Source organism: Dendropsophus ebraccatus, chromosome 14 (assembly GCF_027789765.1).
Source record: "Dendropsophus ebraccatus isolate aDenEbr1 chromosome 14, aDenEbr1.pat, whole genome shotgun sequence".
In the NCBI taxonomy this organism is placed as follows: Eukaryota; Metazoa; Chordata; class Amphibia; order Anura; family Hylidae; genus Dendropsophus; species Dendropsophus ebraccatus.
The window spans coordinates 2,706,635-2,730,045 of NC_091467.1; the positions used below are offsets into that span (position 1 = coordinate 2,706,635).

At 41.8% G+C, this 23,411-nt stretch overlaps 1 long non-coding RNA gene across 2 annotated transcripts in view; it reads right to left on the minus strand.

Moving 5' to 3' along the window:
* The window catches only part of LOC138773001 (uncharacterized), a 126,087-nt gene extending 107,454 nt beyond the window's left edge, over positions 1-18,633 (minus strand). For both annotated transcript variants that reach the window (XR_011359862.1, XR_011359861.1), the window contains exons 1-3: positions 18,555-18,633; positions 11,960-12,014; positions 3,087-3,181 (exon numbers count right to left, since the gene is read on the minus strand). This is a non-coding gene — a long non-coding RNA (uncharacterized lncRNA). The remainder of the gene's footprint in view (positions 1-3,086; positions 3,182-11,959; positions 12,015-18,554) is intronic.
* Positions 18,634-23,411: the final 4,778 nt, after the last annotated feature.

Genomic DNA, 23,411 nt, shown 5'->3' on the forward strand with positions numbered 1-23,411 from the left:
GTGTTATCAGGGTTATACAGTTACTATACGTTATATACCACATGCTGCTATACTGTACAGTAACTTATATATCACATATCCAGCTGCAGTGTTATCAGGGTTATACAGTTACTATACATTATACACCACATGCTGCTATACTGTACAGTAACTTATATATCACATATCCAGCTGCTCTGTTATCAGGGTTATACAGTTACTATACAGTATATACCACATGCTGCTATACTGTACAGTAACTTATATATCACATATCCAGCTGCTGTGTTATCAGGGTTATACAGTTACTATACATTATATACTACATGCTGCTATACTGTACAGTAACTTATATATCACATATCCAGCTGCTTCTCATTGTATGTTTCATCTGTTTTACATGTTATTTAGAATAAAAAATCATTACTTTTGGGATGTGGAACCAATTGTCTGCAGATCAGCGATTTCTTATGGGAAACTTTACTTTGGTTTAACAGTTAATTGGATTACATGCACGGTCCAGGAACGAATTATACTCCTAAATATAAATATATATATATATATATATATATATATATATATATATATATATATATGTATGAGATAGTAACATATGTGGGTGGTGTGGAATCTAAGACACAGGAGATAGATAGATAGATAGATAGATAGATAGAGTTGTATACACTTTCTCCATTCCTCACATCGCATCAGACATTCTTGGAGATTTCGGTGTAGTTTCAGCTATCCTCCCAATGGTTTCTGTATGTCTGGGTTGTATTTTGGATATTAGACTTGTGATGATTGTGGGTTACATCGGGCGTCAGGTCTGACAGGGTGTGGCGTCCTGTCCTTGTGTCTGCACCATGATGTGTGTGTGGGCAAGAATGCAGAAAGATGGAAGAAGGGATGTTAGGAGACGGAAGACATTGTGTGGGGGAGGGTAGCGGGAGACAAAACTTCAGGGAGAAGAGAGACAGAAGTGCTGAGAGGCAGACAGTACCCGGGCCGCTGTCTTCTGTATTCCTGCAGACAGCACCTGCATACTGAGAGTGGAGTGCATCCATCAGTCTGATGGCAGCGGGAGATGGCGGAGAAACACACGCATCGCCCTATAGCCCCCTCCACATGACCCCTACGTGACAGGTCAGAGACACGACCCTTACGTGACAGGTCAGAGACACGACCCCTACGTGACAGGTCAGAGACACGACCCCTACGTGACAGGTCAGAGACACGACCCCTACGTGACAGGTCAGAGACACGACCCCTACGTGACAGGTCAGAGACACGACCCCTACGTGACAGGTCAGAGACACGACCTCACAGGTTGACCACAAGTAAGCAGCAAACAAGGTACAACTTTCGCCACTTCCTGCAGCCCTCGGCCACTTTGAGGGGTGTCTAAGGGTTACGTGCACACAATGATACCCTCAGATTTGGGCATAACATTATGGACATGGGACTGAATGTGAAGGAAACAGATCTGCCCTGTACTGACCATGTGATCAGCAGCCAGGGCTCCCAATGATGAGAAGTGGAGACTGCAGACTCTGTGTTTTTTTCACGTAAAGAAGCGCTCTGTGTGCACAATGTCATTTTCAAGGGGTGTACCCTTCCTCCCCCTGGTCCCGTCCACAGGCCTTCTTCTGTTTGGGGTCGACACGTGCACTTCCTAAATTGTAATAAACTGGGGATGATATGTTACAATGTATCATTTCAGGTGAGAAGCCCTGACATGGGGCAGCCATAGAGCCTCCCCCACTGTGCTGGAGTGGATACAACTGTGTACACAGCACAAGACCGTCCCTAACATCGGCACTCAGTTATCCTGCTGTATGGGTGAGGGGACACTCCATACAAATCTGTTATATACTCTATACGGCTGCTCACTGCTCTCCTATAGACTTATCCTATTGTCCCGGGGAGGGAACCCAGAATAATAATGCTGCCCGGACGGCATTCCAGCTGCACCGTGTGACATCAATGTGATCTTTATGTCTCATCCAGATTACTATGAGATGTGCAGAGGTGTCTGCCTCACGTGGAGACTCTGCAATGTCACTCAACAGGAATGTATGGAAACGAGAAAACACAGCCAGATATTCTTATGTAAATGGATAATAACACAGGAACAACTGGAGCGCTCACGTATCGAGTACACCAGATTGATGTGCGGTTCAGACAAGTCATTGGGGAGCGCAGTAACCTCTGCGTGGCTGCCAGACAGTATAAGGCCAGGCGCACACCAGGCAGCTCTTATAGGATTTATAGGAGACGTCCCTTTAGGATCGGTGTCTATGGCTGCTGTAGGCATTGTTCACATGTTGCCGGATCCCTTGAGACTTTCAGGACATATGTCATAGTTCACACACTGTGCATGTGGACAGGATTTCTCCAACCCCATCTACATGAAATGGGTAATGTCCATGCAGATATGTGCTGCTTATTTCTGCGGATTCTGCGGCAGAACGGAGAATAGAGAGTCTTATGTAATGACAATGGGGAAGATTTTCATGCAAATTCGCAGCTGTTCAATCTACATGTCTGCGGCAGAAAACGGACAGTCAGCCTTAGACACGTGCCTTAAAGGGGAACCATGAAAATACTTCCTAAGCTATTGGCATCATGTTATAGAGCAGGAGGAGCTGAGCGGAGTGATATATATCTGTATGAGAAAAGGATTCAGTATAACTTGTAATTTATTGGTTGATTCTCAGATCATTCCATGCTGAGGAGTCCAGTCCATTGAGTGACTCCGCCCACTGGACTCCTAACACAGAATGAGCGGGGATTTTAATCAACAAGTACACGTTATACTGAATCTTTTCCCACTAACAAATAGTTCTTCCTGCTCTATAACATGATGGCGATAGATTAGATAGCACTGTCCTGGGGACTGGTGCCAATTGAATACAGCAGTTTGGGAATTGTGGTTTTGCAACAGCTGGGGGGGTCACAGGTTAGATGCCACAGGTGTAGGGTGTATGTGTATTAGCGGAAATGGGAGAAACCGCTCATCAGCTATGAGTACTGCCTGTAGGGCAGGAGATCTCTCACATAAAGACTCCCTGCAGACACCAGGCACAACCAATAAATGCCCCACTCACTTCAATGGAATGCGGTTTAGTCTGTCTCCTCTGGATACATGCATCAGCACTGGGCTTCGGAGTGAACAACAGCTGATCCCCAGTCATCAGACGGACTGCAGAAGAAGGAGGAGGAGGAATGATGGGTTATTATTACGTATGGTAATCTCATTGTAACTATTATTTCTGTATAGTTGATGTCACACGATATCAGTCAGCAGCTGAGGGCTGGTGGCGGCCTCCATGTGTGGCCTATGGCCGGCTGAGCACACATTCTGTCACTTGTTTGCTGAGTGGTCGGGAGTGCTGACTCACTACTTTCTGCAGTGCTCACACTCTCCACAGAAGAGCAGGCAGCCTGGAGGCGAGGGGCACAGCAGCCATCATACGCCAAAATCCAATGCTGGTTATTACAGAAAGAAGTAACTAGAACAGCTAAAGACGGTTTATACCCTCTAAGTACATAGCTGCAGGTGGTCAGCAGGTTCCATCCACTACCGAAATATCCCACCTAGGAAACCCATGCACATTATGCAGATTAAGGACACAACTACACACCTTCTTTTCAGCCGTCTGACACCTGTTCTTTGGGACGGCCGTCATTTTGTGGCCAAACAACGGCCATTATTGGTGGAATGTTCAGCTGTAAAAATATGGCTGCTAAAAATATGTCTAAAAAAAACTCAAAAAAACTTCCATTTCACTTTGGTTGTGTGCAAAATGGAAGCAGGGAACGAGGACCAAACGAGCGCTAATAGCGCTCGTTTGCTCCTGTCAGTCGGCCCGTGGAATAGGGCCTTAACTGAGCTGCCAGGTCCTCCATGTGCGACACGCTATTAGCGCTCGTTTGGTCCTCGTTCCCTGCTCGCTGCTGCCGCAATTCCATGCAGCAGCAGTGAGAGGGTGAGTCTGGGGGGGCGCGGGAGGGGTTGGGCTGCCCGGGGGAATCGCTGATCGTCCAGGCAGCCCATAGGTTACAGCAGCGTCTGCTGCCTCCTGTTCCACGGAGCGACGGCAGCATGAACGATGTCGGCTGATTGCTGCTGTCAATTCCATGGGACCATTATCGGTTGTAACGGCTGATAATCGTTCCGTGGAATAGGGCCTTTACACGACCACTCCGCCCGTTTCTTCCAGACCTGGTACTGCTGGGAGCAGTTTAGTGGTTCTCCACAATCCCTCCAGGGTCCCCTCCCCCGCCTTCTTCTCCCTCTTTCACTACCCTCTTTTCTTCCTCACTTGCTGGTTATACTGCCGGTCTGGCCCTTTCGGACCTGGGCTCATTGGTTTTTGAGGACGTTTTTGCCCCTGTTTCACACTCATCATCCATCACCTTGATGATTGTCACTTCTGTTTGCGCTGTACCTGGTGCTGTGAATGTTTTGTTAAAATGCAATAAAATTGAGAATTAAAAAAAAAAAGCCGTCATGTGACTGTGGCCTTCAGCAGTATTCCCACCCTAACTCATGTATCCTATAGCTACATACAAAAGCCAGACAACTGCTTTTAGAGCAGAGTGGTGGTTGGTAACCTAGACAACGAGCTGTCAGCTATGGGAGGGAAAGAGCAGCGTATCAGGAGGAGGAGACAAGTTTGCAAAGATCCTGTTTCTCTAAGCCTGGATAACCCCTTTAAAGGACACCTGTCACCCCCCGTGCCGGGGTGACAGGCTCCCGACCCCCTGTTAGATCCCCCTATACTTACGTGATCCCGCCGGGTCCCGCAGATATCAGCTCCCGAAGCCCGGCGCGCGCGCTGACAGGAAAGTCAGACGCCCATAGAGAATGAATGGGGAGTCTGATGCTCCGTCATTCTCTATGGGCATCGGACTCATCTCTCAGCGCGCGCGCCGGGCTTCGGGAGCTGATATCTCCGGGACCCGGCCGGCTCAGGAAGCGGGACCCGGCGGGATCACGTAAGTATAGGGGGATCTAACAGGGGGTCGGGAGCCTGTCACCCCGGCAGGGGGGTGACAGGTGCTCTTTAAATATGTTCTTTTCCTGCACAGTAAAGTGTTACATTTGCCCATAAAACTTTGCTAAAGGGGTACTCCAATGAGATTTTTAAATAGAAGTAAATTACAAATCTGTATATTTTTCTGACACCAGTTAATTTAATAGAGAAGAGTTTTTGCCAGAGTTCCCCTTTAATCCTAACATGACTCCTTTAAGGCAGTGTATTATTAGGTAATAAGGAGGAACAAGTCTTGCATACAGTATTGTTAACCCTGTGGATGCCAGTGAGTGTGGCACCTTGTGAATGAAGGGCTTCCTGTGCTGGGACAGGATATTACACTCATTATGAAAGATCTGGTAAGACAGGATGATAGAGTTTCTCCCCTTCTCTGAGCTGTGTGGGATTCCCTGAATGAGGAGGAGGAGGAGGGTGGATGTAAGAGTTGTGAGGTGGGGGGCAGGAGACACCTCTCTGCAGCCTCCCTGCTATCTCTTCCTGCTAATCATCATTTACATATAAAAGAGAGAGTACAGGAGGCTGAGGGGTGTTCTCTGGGCCGGCACCCTCCCCTTTGTCCTCTCATCTCTGGACTGTCCGTGTTTTGGGATAAACACTTGGTGAGAGATGGCGGCAAAACTTCTGCAAAGAGGAGAATGAAGAACGGAGCGACTATAAAAGAAAGAAGAGTAGTGACTGATATATAGATGGGGGAAGGGAGGGCAGGACATAGTACAACTCTGATACTTTCTTTTCACTAACATTTCCCCATTAGTATCCTGGTGGTGCGAGCACCGAGTGTGTACAGGAACAAGACGTGATAATAATAATACAGCCCGAACCGGAATAACGCACAATAAATAAGAGAGCGACTCTGCCAGGCCCCTCTACTCAGAGTATTATATACATGTGAAATACAAAGACAAGGGGGATAAACCCCCCTCATTTCTGTAGGAAGCCGCCATGTCTGCCCTGGTAGTCTAGAGTATAGGGTGGGGGGTGATAAATCCCTCTTATTTCAGTAGGAAGCTGCTACATCTGCCCTGGTAGTCTGGAGTATAGGGAGGGTGATGCATCCCACTCATTTACCGCCTCCTCTGGTATTCTGTATTTTTGGCCATACACTTTTGTTGCTACCACTGTCCGTCCTGGAGATTTGTCCTCCGGCTATTTATTATCAACCAAATGGTAAATATACATCCGAGCAGGTGCGGAAGACATGACGGGGGTGAGGAGGGTTCATTACACAACATTTCTCTTATACAGTTGAATGTCAGACATTATCTGTTCTCTATCTATATCAGGTATTGGGGATGAAAATACGAGAGCAAATTGACTATATACAGATGAGTTATACAGAGCAGATGGACGCACGATCAATGCTGGATGACAACCAATATGGCCGCCATGTGGGCTGTCACTCCCAGACAATAAACACCAGCAGTGTCTAATGCACCCTATAAACTTCTTATATAATATAAACTTCATATAAATTCTTCCTACCAAATCAACAAAACTATGGACGTTCCCTCTGACAGGGCCGAGATATAGCCAACCTATCAGACAAGGAGGAGTGATATATACTGGGGATTGTATACCGCTGGCTACAAGGAGGAGAAGGCAGCAATGAGCCACGGGTTTCTGCAGAAGCCGCACAGGGAAAGTCCTTGGGGAGGAGGAAGAGCACAGACGGATTTACAGATGTCATGGAAACCCAGTGATTATAGATGGCGTCTTATAAGAATCAGCGAGAGCCCCGAACCCGTCACACTGCCAGGCCGCAAGGTTATACAGGGGTCTGACGGCCGCCCTGTCAGCATCTCCAGCACATCTATCCTCGTACAGCCGTCACATAGTCACACCTATCCGGGAAGCCTCCGACAGCGCTACACCATGAGGTCACCTCCATAGTGATGATGTCACCCGAGCACAGCAGTGAAGAATGGGGGAAAGCAAATGCTGAAGAATACAGAAAAGTGTGTTGTTTTAAAGGGGTACTTTTTAAAAAAATCCAGTCTTCCAGTACTTATCATCCGCTGTATGTCCTGCAGGAAGCGATGTATTCTGCACTGCTCTCTGCTGCCACCTCTGTCCATGTCAGGAACTGTCCAGAGCAGGAGAGGTTTTCTATGTGGATTTGCTGCTGCTCTGGACAGTTCCTGACATGGACAGAGGTGGCAGCAGAGAGCACTGTGTCAGACTGGAGAGAATACACCACTTCCTGCAGGACATACAGCAGCTGATAAGTACTGGAAGACTGGAGAGAATACACCACTTCCTGCAGGACATACAGCAGCTGATAAGTACTGGAAGACTGGAGAGAATACACCACTTCCTGCAGGACATACAGCAGCTGATAAGTACTGGAAGACTGGAGAGAATACACCACTTCTTGCAGGACATACAGCAGCTGATAAGTACAGGAAATTGCCAGAGTACCCCTTTAAAAAAAATTACATTTTCCGTATTCTTCCTCATTCCCTTACCCCAATTCGTCACTGCCCCCATTCTGATTTAGTTAAAAATGAATCCTACGTGACACTGAAATCCCCCTTAGGACATATTTAAATTCTTTCCAGAAATTTCTGCAGCACTTTCATCTGAATAAGGCTTGAAGAAGTTCATGTGCATGAATGCAGAGTGTGAACAGACCCTTAAAGGGGGATTTTGCTTTCAAATAACTTCTCCCCTAGGAGGCCAAGTGCTGCTCTGAATGGAGCGGTGAGTCAGGCATGCACGGCCGCTTCATACATTGTCTGCCATGGCAGCTCTATAACAACTGAACGGACGGGGGAGCGCGTATGACTCCCTGCTCCATGACTAACAAACACTCGGGTCCCCTCTATGGAGCTTACTGGGGGTCCCAGCAGTGGTCAGACCCTGTCTCATGGAAAGGGGATAAGTTTATTTTCCTCAGAATGCGGCTTAAATAAGGTTATACTAAGATAATCTGTCCGTCTGATCGGCGATGGCGGGGTGGGGGATGGGGGGGTGGGTAGTTGACAACAGGGACCCCCACCAATCACAAGCATGAGGGCGCTTCTACTCCATTCCCTCTGGGGTCCTGGCAGCTGGACTCCCCACAGCTCAGATACTGGATACAATGGACAGGAGATAACTTATCTGGGATATATAATCTATTAACATGTTTCTTGGTCTGAAATAGATAAAAACTGCAGAATACACTAAAAGTCCCAGAAAAGCAGCAGCTGAGTGTGACCGACCGATCCCTGCCAGTCACAGGTAACAGGATGCTGGGACTCTTCACAGGAGAAAAAAAAAACACAAAGAAAACACCCTGTGCAAACGTGACCTTCATGCTGCCGCTGCTTGACCCTTGAAGTGGCTTCAGTATAGGAATGAGATACAAAGAGGAGACACAAGCCCCCAGCTCCGGTGTAAGGACACAGTCACACCTCAGCACTCTCAAGGATCAAATTTGGGATCTGCAAAAAATCATCCATAGTGCATCCGCAAATTAAAGGTGTAATTCTTAAAAAAAAAAAAATGGGACGGCAAAAATGAGCTTGGGGATGTCACGAAAGTGCGGATCTGCGATTGCGGATTACAATGTGCACTTTCCCACGACTTCTATTACAGTGTCTGTACAGCAATTGCTATTTTTTTGCGTTGTGGATTGCAGATCCTCAAATTTACAGGATGAATGAATAACTGAATAACAGCCCCACAGAAATGAATGGGCTGCAAAGGATTGAGTATTTACTGAGGTGAGAATGAGGCGCACGGAGGCGATACACCAGGCGTCATATTATTAGTGAGGCGACTGTCAGGGCAGACAACAATGAAGAAGGAAAACTAATCCCGTTTGTTAGAAGACTAATCTCATCTATAAAGATGTCATCTGGACAGAATTACATTAAGAGCAGAGTATTTCTAATCCCTGGCAGCCATGGAGTAAAGCTGGCACCGCTGCCCGCTCATCCCCCCATATCCCTCCATATTCTGCAAAGTAAGGGCCCTATTCCACCAGACGATTATCGTTCAGATTATCGTTAAATCGTTCGAATCTAAATGATAATCTTTCGGTTGAAATGCAGTTAACGATTAACAACCAAACAAGAAATCGTTGATCGCTTTACAAGACCTGGACCTATTTTTATCGTTGCTCGTTCGCAAATCGTTTGCATTGAATAAGACATCGTTCGGTCGTTTGCAATAGATACGAACGTAATAGCGAATAAATAGCGAAGAAAAAACGATTGCAATTACGATCATAAGTAACGATTATCGTTCCATGGAAATGAGTGAACGTTTTCAGGTCTTTCGCAATAGCGTTTGAGATCGTTAATCATTAACGATTATGCAAACGATAATCGTCTGGTGGAATAGGGCCCTAAGGGACGTATTACACAGAGGAGGAAGCCGGTGCCGTCCTGTCAGGTCGCTTCCTCCTCATTCCCCACTCACTGCCTGTGCTATTACACCCAGACACACAGACAGCGAAGAGAGCGGCCGCTTCTATTACACAGGACAACAGCCAGCACACCGCCGCTACCCTGTTCGTTGTGACTCATGAAAGACAACGATCAGCCGACATCCCGCTTATCAGCTGATCGCTGCTCTTTAACATGAGCTATTACATAAAATAACTGTCGGCCAGAACGGCCGGTAACCAGCCAAGTGCGGCCGACAATCGTGTGGGCCCTAAGGGTCCTATTACACTGAGCGATTTTTAACGATTAACGACTAACCATAAATGATCGCAAACGAGATTGTTTATCGTTAACCTGAAATCGTTCACCATATTACATAGAACGATAATCGTTACTGTGATCGTTACTATGATCGTTTACTCCTTCTGATCCCAGAAAAACAATGGGCAATGTGCTATAAGGCCCTGTTCACATGGGCGGGCTCGCAGCGAGATTCTCGCTGCGAGCCCGGCAGGTCCTGTCAGTTCCCATAAACTACATACTTGCTGCGGTCTAAACGACCGCAGCGAGTATGTAATTATACCGCGCTTAACCCCTTCTGCTCCTGCCCGGCTCCCCCGCTGTAAGCAGCATACATTACCTCTCCTTGCTGCACGGGTCCGGCGTCCTACTCTCCTGCCCGGCCAATCAGTGGCTGCGGCTGGGCAACACACTAATTGGCCGGACGGGAGAGCAGGACGCCGGACCCGTGCAGCAAGGACAAGTAATGTATGCTGCTTACAGCCGGCGGGAGTAGAAGGGGTTAAGCGCGGTATAATTACATACTCGCTGCGGTCGTTTAGACCGCAGCAAGTATGTAGTTTATGGGAACTGACAGGACCTGCCGGGCTCGCAGCGAGAATCTCGCTGCGAGAATCTCGCTGCGAGCCCGCCCGTGTGAATATACCCTAACACTGAATGATTAGTGAAAAAACGCGGGAACTTGAACGAACATGAAATTACAGTCAACGATAAGCGAACGATTAACGATAATTTTAGGTTCAGATCTAAATAAACGATCAACGGCATACGGACAATTTTTCGATCGTTGCCTGCAATTACACTGAACGATTATCGTTTAAATTTGAACGATTTAACAATTCTTTGCACGATAATCGTCCCGTGTAATAGGGTCCTAAGGCTCCTATCTGACAACCTATCAGCCATTCTTTGTTTGTATAGTTGAAACATTAAAGGGGATCTCCCACCGTATAAAGTGATGGCATAGCGCTGGGAATTGTCATCACATTTTTCCTCTTTCAATTCTCTTATTTTACAATTTTTAATAGTATACAGGATGATAAATCCAGGAGAGACGTGGCCAAAGCTTGGGCAAGAAGGCACAGTATCAAACCAAGAAGAAGAAGAAGAAGAAGAAGAAAAAGAATATGGAAAGGAGAAGAGAGGAATCAGGGGGAAGGGGAAAGGGGAAAAGAAGAGCTGGGGAGGAAGGGTTGGGGGGGGGGGGGGGGGGTACCCTGCAACTATGAGGACATCAGGGCTTTATATCCATCAGCATCCATATACTGTAGCTGGTAGATCGCAGTCATTTTGATCGTACACTTGTGCAACTTGCCATCTCTTTCTAAACAATGGGGGTCCTTTCTAGATAGAAGTCTGCCCCCACCGCATTTCATTTCCATGCATCCACTGTGCGGGGGGCTGCGTCCTATACACACGGATGCTGTTCTGCAGTTTCCTGCACCTTGGGTGGCCGTGAGCAGCACCGTTTACTCGGTTCTGTTATTCTGAGGATCATAAGTGTCCCGGAGATTATCCGCCACCCTATTACAACCAAAGATTATAGTGAAAAAAATCGTTTATCGCTTGAATTTAAGCAACGTCCTCCAGCCAAAAAAAAAACAACAAGTAAGAGAAGCGGGTGAGGTCAAAATGTAAACGTAGTGTAAGAAAAAGTTAAAAAGGGACGAGAAGTAACAACACAGGCCTTAAAGGGAATGTAAATGGGCAATTGTAAATGCGGCAGATTTGTTACCAGGTGTGCAACGCTCATGAGGTGTGAATACAGAAACCTACTCCGCACATTACACCAGCGGTAATACATGGCGACCCGGCCTGTGTTATCACCAGGTGTGCGGCGACACATGCGGTACGAATACAGAAACCTACTCCGCACATTACACCAGCGGTAATACACGGCGACCCGGCCTGTGTTATCACCAGGTGTGCGGCGACACATGCGGTACGAATACAGAAACCTACTCCGCACATTACACCAGCGGTAATACACGGCGACCCGGCCTGTGTTATCACCAGGTGTGCGGCGACACATGCGGTACGAATACAGAAACCTACTCTGCACACTACACGGCGGCCTGGCCTGTATTATCACACCGCTTTACTTATCGCAGAAATATAAACTATTAAAACATGAAAACCACAAAAAAACTTGTCTTTGGAAAAAGGCAAAGAATGTAAAATAAAGACCTAAAAATGTGCGCGGCCAGAGAGCGGCAGATAACAGAGAAGAGTAGTTATTATACTAACCATTGGGCACACGTAGATATTCTCCATTTATATGGCGTCAACCTATTTCACGGTGCTGTAAAGAGAGAATGAACGCAGCCGTTATAAACAACGCAAAGGTGTAAGGGTATGTGCACACTAAGGAATCCTGGTGGATCACCCATGCGGATTCTGCAGCTCACGGCCGTGCGCTGGTCCCATGGGCTTCACTCTATGGTTTGCCACATTCCGCAGGTTCATTCTTCAGGCAGACGGCACAATCTAGCAAACCATAGAATGAAGCCTATGGGACCAGCGGAGATGCGCACGGCCGTGAGCTGCAGAATCCGCAGCGGGTGATCCACCGGGATTCCGTAGTGTCCACATACCCTAAAACCTACCGCCCCTCCAGCAGAACTACAACCCCTATTTTTCCTGACAGAAGGCATGATTGGCGCCGAGGTCCCGAAATTCAGCCAGTGAGATTATATAGATATATGGTATACGTGTGTATATATATATATATATATATATATATATATATATGTATATACACACACAGATATTATTGTATGTAGTGAGGCTTAGAGGGTATTTACTGGTAGTATATAATATATAATAGAGTATATAATAATAACTGAGGGTATGTGCTGGTAGTATATAATATATAATAATAACTGAGGGTATGTGCTGGTAGTATATAATATATAATAACTGAGGGTATGTGCTGGTAGTATATAATATATAATAATAACTGAGGGTATGTGCTGGTGGTATATAATATATAATAATATAATAATAACTGAGGGTATGTGCTGGTGGTATATAATATATAATATAATAACTGAGGGTATGTGCTGGTAGTATATAATATATAATAACTGAGGGTATGTGCTGGTAGTATATAATATATAATAGATTATATAATAATAACTGAGGGTATGTGCTGGTAGTATATAATATATAATAACTGAGGGTATGTGCTGGTAGTATATAATATATAATAACTGAGGGTATGTGCTGGTAGTATATAATATATAATAACTGAAGGTATGTGCTAGTAGTATATAATATATAATAACTGAGGGTATGTGCTGGTAGTATATAATATATAATAATAACTGAGGGTATGTGCTGGTAGTATATAATATATAATAATAACTGAGGGTATGTGCTGGTAGTATATAATATATAATAACTGAGGGTATGTGCTGGTAGTATATAATATATAATAGATTATATAATAATAACTGAGGGTATGTGCTGGTAGTATATAATATATAATAATAACTGAGGGTATGTGCTGGTAGTATATAATATATAATAATAACTGAGGGTATGTGCTGGTAGTATATAATATATAATAACTGAAGGTATGTGCTGGTAGTATATAATATATAATAACTGAGGGTATGTGCTGGTAGTATATAATATATAATAATAACTGAGGGTATGTGCTGGTAGTATATAATATATAATAATAACTGAGGGTATGTGCTGGTAGTATATAATATATAATAAAATAACTGAGGGTATGTGCTGGTAGTATATAATATAATATAACTGAGGGTATGTGCTGGTAGTATATAATATAATATAACTGAGGGTATGTGCTGGTAGTATATAATATAATAACTGAGGGTATGTGCTGGTAGTATATAATATATAATAACTGAGGGTATGTGCTGGTAGTATATAATATATAATAACTGAGGGTATGTGCTGGTAGTATATAATATATAATAACTGAGGGTATGTGCTGGTAGTATATAATATATAATAACTGAGGGTATGTGCTGGTAGTATATAATATATAATAACTGAGGGTATGTGCTGGTAGTATATAATATATAATAACTGAGGGTATGTGCTGGTAGTATATAATATATAATAACTGAGGGTATGTGCTGGTAGTATATAATATATAATAATAACTGAGGGTATGTGCTGGTAGTATATAATATATAATAATAACTGAGGGTATGTGCTGGTAGTATATAATATATAATAATAACTGAGGGTATGTGCTGGTAGTATATAATATAATAACTGAGGGTATGTGCTGGTAGTATATAATATAATAACTGAGGGTATGTGCTGGTAGTATATAATATAATAACTGAGGGTATGTGCTGGTAGTATATAATATAATAACTGAGGGTATGTGCTGGTGGTATACAGTATATAATAACTGAGGGTATGTGCTGGTAGTATATAATATATAATAACTGAGGGTATGTGCTGGTAGTATATAATATATAATAATAACTGAGGGTATGTGCTGGTAGTATATAATATAATAACTGAGGGTATGTGCTGGTAGTATATAATATAATAACTGAGGGTATGTGCTGGTAGTATATAATATATAATATAATAACTGAGGGTATGTGCTGGTAGTATATAGTATATAATATAATAACTGAGGGTATGTGCTGGTAGTATATAATATATAATAACTGAGGGTATGTGCTGGTAGTATATAATATATAATATAATAACTGAGGATATGTGCTGGTAGTATATAATATATATAATAATAACTGAGGATATGTGCTGGTAGTATATAATATATATAATAATAACTGAGGGTATGTGCTGGTAGTATATAATATATAATAACTGAGGGTATGTGCTGGTAGTATATAATATATAATAATAACTGAGGGTATGTGCTGGTAGTATATAATATATAATATATAATAACTGAGGGTATGTGCTGGTAGTATATAATATAATAACTGAGGGTATGTGCTGGTAGTATATAATATAATAACTGAGGGTATGTGCTGGTAGTATATAATATATAATAACTGAGGGTATGTGCTGGTAGTATATAATATATAATAATAACTGAGGGTATGTGCTGGTAGTATATAATATATAATAACTGAGGGTATGTGCTGGTAGTATATAATATATAATAATAACTGAGGGTATGTGCTGGTAGTATATAATATATAATAACTGAGGGTATGTGCTGGTAGTATATAATATATAATAACTGAGGGTATGTGCTGGTAGTATATAATATATAATAACTGAGGGTATGTGCTGGTAGTATATAATATATAATAACTGAGGGTATGTGCTGGTAGTATATAATATATAATAATAACTGAGGGTATGTGCTGGTAGTATATAATATATAATAACTGAGGGTATGTGCTGGTAGTATATAATATATAATATATAATAACTGAGGGTATGTGCTGGTAGTATATAATATATAATATATAATAACTGAGGGTATGTGCTGGTAGTATATAATATATAATATATAATAACTGAGGGTATGTGCTGGTAGTATATAATATATAATAACTGAGGGTATGTGCTGGTAGTATATAATATATAATATAATAACTGAGGATATGTGCTGGTAGTATATAATATATATAATAATAACTGAGGATATGTGCTGGTAGTATATAATATATATAATAATAACTGAGGGTATGTGCTGGTAGTATATAATATATAATAACTGAGGGTATGTGCTGGTAGTATATAATATAATAACTGAGGGTATGTGCTGGTAGTATATAATATATAATAACTGAGGGTATGTGCTGGTAGTATATAATATATAATATATAATAACTGAGGGTATGTGCTGGTAGTATATAATATAATAACTGAGGGTATGTGCTGGTAGTATATAATATAATAACTGAGGGTATGTGCTGGTAGTATATAATATATAATAACTGAGGGTATGTGCTGGTAGTATATAATATATAATAATAACTGAGGGTATGTGCTGGTAGTATATAATATATAATAACTGAGGGTATGTGCTGGTAGTATATAATATATAATAACTGAGGGTATGTGCTGGTAGTATATAATATATAATAATAACTGAGGGTATGTGCTGGTAGTATATAATATATAATAACTGAGGGTATGTGCTGGTAGTATATAATATATAATAATAACTGAGGGTATGTGCTGGTAGTATATAATATATAATAACTGAGGGTATGTGCTGGTAGTATATAATATATAATAATAACTGAGGGTATGTGCTGGTAGTATATAATATATAATAACTGAGGGTATGTGCTGGTAGTATATAATATATAATAATAACTGAGGGTATGTGCTGGTAGTATATAATATATAATAATAACTGAGGGTATGTGCTGGTAGTATATAATATATAATAACTGAGGGTATGTGCTGGTAGTATATAATATATAATAACTGAGGGTATGTGCTGGTAGTATATAATATATAATAACTGAGGGTATGTGCTGGTAGTATATAATATATAATAATAACTGAGGGTATGTGCTGGTAGTATATAATATATAATATAATAACTGAGGGTATGTGCTGGTAGTATATAATATATAATAATAACTGAGGGTATGTGCTGGTAGTATATAATATATAATAACTGAGGGTATGTGCTGGTAGTATATAATATATAATATATAATAACTGAGGGTATGTGCTGGTAGTATATAATATAATAACTGAGGGTATGTGCTGGTAGTATATAATATAATAACTGAGGGTATGTGCTGGTAGTATATAATATATAATAACTGAGGGTATGTGCTGGTAGTATATAATATATAATAATAACTGAGGGTATGTGCTGGTAGTATATAATATATAATAACTGAGGGTATGTGCTGGTAGTATATAATATATAATAATAACTGAGGGTATGTGCTGGTAGTATATAATATATAATAACTGAGGGTATGTGCTGGTAGTATATAATATATAATAACTGAGGGTATGTGCTGGTAGTATATAATATATAATAATAACTGAGGGTATGTGCTGGTAGTATATAATATATAATAACTGAGGGTATGTGCTGGTAGTATATAATATAATAACTGAGGGTATGTGCTGGTAGTATATAATATATAATATAATAACTGAGGGTATGTGCTGGTAGTATATAATATATAATATAATAACTGAGGGTATGTGCTGGTAGTATATAATATATAATAACTGAGGGTATGTGCTGGTAGTATATAATATATAATAACTGAGGGTATGTGCTGGTAGTATATAATATATAATAATAACTGAGGGTATGTGCTGGTAGTATATAATATATAATAATAACTGAGGGTATGTGCTGGTAGTATATAATATATAATATAATAACTGAGGGTATGTGCTGGTAGTATATAATATATAATAACTGAGGGTATGTGCTGGTAGTATATAATATAATAACTGAGGGTATGTGCTGGTAGTATATAATATATAATAATAACTGAGGGTATGTGCTGGTAGTATATAATATATAATATAATAACTGAGGGTATGTGCTGGTAGTATATAATATATAATAGATTATATAATAATAACTGAGGGTATGTGCTGGTGGTATATAATATATAATAACTGAGGGTATGTGCTGGTAGTATATAATATATAATAACTGAGGGTATGTGCTGGTAGTATATAGTATAATAACTGAGGGTATGTGCTGGTAGTATATAATATATAATAACTGAGGGTATGTGCTGGTAGTATATAATATAATAACTGAGGGTATGTGCTGGTAGTATATAATATATAATAATAACTGAGGGTATGTGCTGGTAGTATATAATATATAATAACTGAGGGTATGTGCTGGTAGTATATAATATATATAATAATAACTGAGGGTATGTGCTGGTAGTATATAATATAATAACTGAGGGTATGTGCTGGTAGTATATAATATATAATAATAACTGAGGGTATGTGCTGGTAGTATATAATATATAATAACTGAGGGTATGTGCTGGTAGTATATAATATAATAACTGAGGGTATGTGCTGGTAGTATATAATATATAATAATAACTGAGGGTATGTGCTGGTAGTATATAATATATAATAATAACTGAGGGTATGTGCTGGTAGTATATAATATATATAATAATAACTGAGGGTATGTGCTGGTAGTATATAATATATAATAACTGAGGGTATGTGCTGGTAGTATATAATATATATAATAATAACTGAGGGTATGTGCTGGTAGTATATAATATAATAACTGAGGGTATGTGCTGGTAGTATATAATATATAATAATAACTGAGGGTATGTGCTGGTAGTATATAATATATAATAATAACTGAGGGTATGTGCTGGTAGTATATAATATATATAATAATAACTGAGGGTATGTGCTGGTAGTATATAATATAATAATAATAACTGAGGGTATGTGCTGGTAGTATATAATATATAATAATAACTGAGGGTATGTGCTGGTAGTATATAATATAATAATAATAACTGAGGGTATGTGCTGGTAGTATATAATATATAATAATAACTGAGGGTATGTGCTGGTAGTATATAATATATGATAACTGAGGGTATGTGCTGGTAGTATATAATATATGATAACTGAGGGTATGTGCTGGTAGTATATAATATACCCCATATAATATACCCCATATAATATACCCCATATAATATACCCCATATAAGAGCCTTGTGAAGCAGGTGCCATTACTGAGGTAATCCAGCCCGCCAATCCTCACAGAACGCAGCGTTACATAGACCATGGCTTCTCCTGTCACAATGTTGTACTCTCCTATCTCCTGGTTGTTATAATAGACTAGAAGGCTTATAATGTACAGTCAGTCAGCCATTACCGCCATCATCATCATCATCATCATCATCCTCATCAGCTGCTGCACTTGGCTCGGGGTCACGTGACCTCCGCGTTTCCCGCCCTCACGGTAATAATAAAAAAAAAAATCAACACAATAGATCAACGGTCGGGATCGTAACTGTCCGCGGCGGGGGCGCGCTCGGCGGGTCACGTGACCCGGTGATAAGGTGCAGGCGCGCTACCCGCCGCAGAAGGCGAGACCAGCGGACGGGTGGCGCGCATGCGCGGTAAAGAAAAGTAACGACAAAGTACACGAGGAGACGGAGTTTATTGCGTTTTAAAGGAAAAGTCGCTGAAATTGACGTCAAAACATTAACGTGAGGAAAGAGGGAGGACATGGCGGGGTGCTGTGAGGAAGCTGTCACCATTCTGCGCTGTGTGGTGACAGAAGCCTCTAATGGCGGCATTGTATATGTAGGATAATGTGGCTGGTGCTTGTAGTCCTCCAACCAGGCCTAATAATATAGTTATACAACGTCATATAGAGACGCTTCCAGCGCTCGGGACGTCGTCCTTCATCTTGTAGTAAATGGGACCTGTGTAATATGGACCTGAGGCCGTAATACCAAGAAACGACCGCCATATTACTGATCTACACGGCCGCCATATTACTGATCTACACGGCCGCCATATTACTGATCTACACGGCCGCCATATTACTGATCTACACGGCTGCCATATTACTGATCTACACGGCCGCCATATTACTGATCTACACGGCCGCCATATTACTGATCTACACGGCCGCCATATTACTAATCTACACGGCCGCCATATTACTGATCTACACGGCCGCCATATTACTGATCTACACGGCCGCCATATTACTGATCTACACGGCCGCCATATTACTGATCTACACGGCCGCCATATTACTGATCTACACGGCCGCCATATTACTGATCTACACGGCCGCCATATTACTGATCTAGACGGCCACCATATTACTGATCTAGACGGCCACCATATTACTGATCTACACGGCCGCCATATTACTGATCTAGACGGCCACCATATTACTGATCTACACGGCCGCCATATTACTGATCTACACGACAGCCATATTACTGATCTACACGGCCGCCATATTACTGATCTACACGGCCGCCATATTACTGATCTACACGGCCGCCATATTACTGATCTACACGGCCGCCATATTACTGATCTACACGGCCGCCATATTACTGATCTACACGGCCGCCATATTACTGATCTAGACGGCCGCCATATTACTGATCTACACGGATGCCATATTACTGATCTACACGGCCGCCATATTACTGATCTACACGGCCGCCATATTACTGATCTACACGGCCGCCATATTACTGATCTACACGGCCGCCATATTACTGATCTACACGGCCGCCATATTACTGATCTACACGGCCGCCATATTACTGATCTACACGACAGCCATATTACTGATCTACACGGCCGCCATATTACTGATCTACACGACAGCCATATTACTAATCTACACGGATGCCATATTACTGATCTACACGGCCGCCATATTACTGATCTACACGGCCGCCATATTACTGATCTAGACGGCCACCATATTACTGATCTACACGGCCGCCATATTACTGATCTACACGACAGCCATATTACTGATCTACACGGCCGCCATATTACTGATCTACACGGCCGCCATATTACTGATCTACACGGCCGCCATATTACTGATCTACACGGCCGCCATATTACTGATCTACACGGCCGCCATATAACTGATCTACACGGCCGCCATATTACTGATCTACACGGCCGCCATATAACTGATCTACACGGCCGCCATATTACTGATCTACACGGCCGCCATATTACTGATCTACACGGCCGCCATATTACTGATCTACACGGCCGCCATATTACTGATCTACACGACCGCCATATTACTGATCTACACGGCCGCCATATAACTGATCTACACGGCCGCCATATTACTGATCTACACACACGGCCGCCATATTACTAATCTAGACACACGGCCGCCATATTACTGATCTACACGGCCGCCATATTACTGATCTACACGGCCGCCATATTACTAATCTACACGGCCGCCATATTACTGATCTACACGGCCGCCATATTACTAATCAACATGGCCGCCATATTCCTAACATACACGGCCGCCATATTACTGATCTACACGGCCGCCATATTACTAATCTACACACACGGCCGCCATATTACTAATCTACACACACGGCCGCCATTTTACTTATCTACACACACGGCCGCCATTTTACTAATCACACACGCCATCCTAATCCTGTGTTATCGCATCACAGAATTATACACACATTATACATATACACAGATAACACATATACACACACACACACTCAGCGGCCACTTTATTAGGTACACCATGCTAGTAATGGGTTGGACCCCCTTTTGCCTTCAGAACTGCCCCAATTCTTGGTGACATAGATACAACAAGGTGCTGGAAGCTTCCTCAGAGATTTTGGTCCATAGTGACATGATGACATCACACAGTTGCCGCAGATTTGTCGGCTGCACATCCATGATGCCAATCTCCCGTTCCACCACATCCCAAAGATGCTCTATTGGATTGAGATCTGGTGACTGTGGAGGCCATTGGAGTACAGTGACCTCATTGTCATGTTCGAGCAGAAATCGAGACTCATCAGACCAGGCAACGTTTTTCCAATCTTCTACTGTCCAATTTCGATGAGCTTGTGCAAATTGTAGCCTCAGTTTCCTGTTCTTAGCTGAGCGGAGTGGCCCCCGGTGTGGTCTTCTGCTGCTGTAGCCCATCTGCCTCAGAGTTGGCCGTACTGTGCGTTCAGAGATGCTCTTCGGCCTACCTTGGATGTAACGGTTGGCTATTTGAGTCACTGTTGCCTTTCTATCAGCTGGAACCAGTCTGCCCATTCTCCTCTGACCTCTGGCATCAACAAGACATTTCCGCCCACAGAACGGCCGCTCACTGGATGGTTTTTCTTTTTTGGACCATTCTCTGTAAACCCTAGAGATGGTTGTGCGTGAAAATCCCAGTAGATCAGCAGTTTCTGAAATACTCAGACCAGCCCTTCTGGCACCAACAACCATGCCACATTCAAAGGCACCAAATCCCCTTTCTTCCCCATACTGATGCTCGGTTTGAACTGCAGGAGATTGTCTTGACCATGTCTACATGCCTAAATGCACTGAGTTGCCACCATGTGATTGGCTGATTAGAAATTAAGTGGTAACGTGCAGTTGGACAGGTGTACCTAATAAAGTGGCCGGTGAGTGTAGATACACACATAACCCATATACACACATAATGCATATACACACAATACATGTATACACATCATATACACACATAACACATATACACACAATACATATATACACACATAACACATATACACACAATGCATATACACATATAACACATATACACAATACATATACATGCATAACACATATACACACATAACACATATACACACAATGCATATACACACACATGATACATATACACCCAATACAAATACACACACATAATACATATACACACATAATACATATACACACATAACACATATACACACAATGCATATACACACACATAATACATATACACACATAACACATATACAAACATAATACATATACACACAACACATATACACACATAACACATATACACACACAATACATATACACACATAACACATACACACACATAATACACATTATACATATACACACATAACACATATACACACAATGCATATACACACACATGATACATATACACCCAATACAAATACACACACATAATACATATACACACATAACACATATACACACAATGCATATACACACACATAATACATATACACACATAACGCATATACACATAATACATATACAAACATAATACATATACACACAACACATATACACACATAACACATATACACACATAATACATATACACACATAACACATATACACACATAATACATATACACACATAACACATATACACACATAACACATATACACACATAACACATATACACACATAATACACATTATACATATACAAACATAAGCCACAGCGCCTATATATCCATACATTATGCGGTATATGTCACCCAGCGCGGGGGCAGTAAGGGCCCTATTCCACCGGACGATTATCGTTCGCATAATCGTTAACGATTAACAATCTCAAACGACCGCTATTGCAAAAAACCTGAAAACGTTCACTCATTTCCATGGAACGATAATCGTTACTTATGATCGTAATTGCGATAGTTTTTTCTTCGCTATTTATTCGCTATTGCGTTCGTATCTATTGCAAACGACCGAACGATGTCTTATTCAATGCGAACGATTTGCGAACGTTTTGCGAACGAGCAACGATAAAAATAGGTCCAGGTCTTATAAAGCGATCAACGATTTCTTGTTCGGTCGTTAATTAATCGTTAACTGCATTTCAACCGAACGATTATCGTTTAGATTCGAACGATTTAACCATAATCTGAACAATATTCGCCCTAACTGTATCTGCTGCTTATTATACACCTGCCGGTGTCATTGATAGTCCTGGGGTGGGGTGCCGGGATGTGACTGCTGCCCCCAGACCCCCTGAATTGAGGAGCAGGGTCAGCAGCAATCTGCACCTCCTTATAGCATAAACCCCGACCCATCTGCCACAGACAATGGGGCAGATAATCCCATCAGATGTATAACTCAGGTGTCTGAGCAGACGGCTCGCAGCCCGGCTCACTTATTACTCCCATACTTGATGCCAAACTTTACAGTAATTATTTTTTAATATAATTTTTGTGCATTTTGC